The 1,752-nt window shown below is 48.9% G+C and overlaps 1 pseudogene; it reads right to left on the bottom strand.

The window, feature by feature from the left end:
- Positions 1 to 1,610: 1,610 nt before the first annotated feature.
- On the bottom strand, positions 1,611 to 1,729 carry LOC112481824 (annotated as a pseudogene).
- Positions 1,730 to 1,752: the final 23 nt, after the last annotated feature.

Below are 1,752 nucleotides of genomic sequence, written 5' to 3'. Positions count from 1 at the left end.
GCGGCCCATTTCCCTGTCCCCTTCCGAGCGCGCTTCCAGAGGCCGCTGTTCTCATTGTCAGCACTTCCTCGCTTCCTATTATCTTTTTCTTTCTCAAAGTAAATGTTTTTCCTGAAGTATAACAATAACACACATGCAGAAAAGTGCACACGTCGCAAGCACACAGCCCAGCCAACAAAATGAACACCCGGCGTGACTGCTGTTAATTAGCGTGTCACCAGCCCCCAGGAGACCCCTAGCTGCACCCCCTGCCGGCCCTCATCCTCCCACATCCCCAAGGGTAATGCACATTCTGCCTTGTGTCACAGTGATTGCTTTGGCCTGTGTTCAGCTTCACGTGAATGGAATCACTCACTGCAGTTTTTTGTCTTTTGGTTACTATTACGTTTGTTTTGTCATAAACTTGCACACCTGTACAGAATGTTATAAGGATTTGAGCCAAACAGAGGACACGCCTGAAAGCAAGATCTCAATAGACTGGAAAAAAAAATGCTTCAGAGAACGGCAACTTTGCAGTGTCTTTCATGCCTTTGCAGTTAAAGAGGGAACGTCAGGAAGATTAGGTGCGGGAAAGAAAGACAGGGATGTGATTACAGGATAGTTAGGATTCTGTGCTTTCTCCAGGTGGTCACACTCATTTCAAAGGTGTGTCAACCTAGATGCACAAAAACAATGGCCGGGGCCTGCTTAAGGCAAAGGTAAACCTTTTGCTAAAGAATTTAAATGCTTGGGGTGTGACTCCTCTCCACGACCTGCCCAGTTAGGAATGTACGATCACATCACCCTGTGAGGCTGCTTTCCATAGACCCTCTTCCACGGTCCACGTGTATGAGTCATCCTTATTGCACTGTAATAGCACTCGATTCCTTTTCATTGCTGCATGGTATTCCACTGAATGCATATAGCAGAGCTGACTTGTTCTAGAGTTGAAGGGCATTTGGGCACCTCCGTGTTTTGGCCATAACAAGCACATGGCTTGACATTTGTGCTGGGATGCGTCTTCTTGCAGTGCCTGTATCTGTATGTTTCAGTCGTGTTTGTAACCGGAGGTGGAGTTGCCTCTGATTCTCTCTCGAACCCATTCCAATCAGACTCTTGCCCACAAAAGAGCTCTGTTGAGTCCCCAGTGGCCCTTATGATGCCACATGCAGTGGTCTGTCGTCATCTGAATTGACCTCTGCAGCGTTTGACGTAATTGACCACTGAGCCCTTGAGAGGCTCTCTCACTTGGCTTCTAGGACACCTCTTGGCCACTTCCTTTGTCTCTTCTCAGTCTCCTTTGTACCTTCTCAGTCTCATTTACTGGTTCCTCATTTCCAACACTAGACGCTGGAGCACTTTGGGGCGAGGGCCATGACCCTGGATCATCCCTGTCCACACTTTCTCCCCAGGCACCGATCTCACTCAGGCCTTTACCACCCTTTACGTGGAGACAACGCCCACCCCTGACATTGATGTCTCCAGACACGTGTGTCCACCTGCCACTCCACTCCAGCATGTGGCCTTCTGAAACGCACCTCAGATTTAACATCTGACGTATAAAGCCAAACATCTGAGGCCCAAACCTGCCCCTCCTCCAGCCTTCCCCACCTTATTATTATTATTTTAAATGCCTACAGCACCTGGTCTTCCTAGGTGGTCTCCCATCCAAGTACTAACCGGGCCTGACCCTGCTTAGCTTCCGAGATCAGACGGGATCAGGCTTGTTCAGGGTGGCATGGCCGAAGACAATTCTTAGTTTTTTAAGGAACC

This window comes from Pteropus alecto, unplaced genomic scaffold (assembly GCF_000325575.1).
Source record: "Pteropus alecto unplaced genomic scaffold, ASM32557v1 scaffold125, whole genome shotgun sequence".
NCBI classification, from domain to species: domain Eukaryota; kingdom Metazoa; phylum Chordata; class Mammalia; order Chiroptera; family Pteropodidae; genus Pteropus; species Pteropus alecto.
The sequence above is the reverse complement of the archived record's forward strand: the minus strand, read 5'-3'. Positions and strand labels throughout refer to the sequence as shown.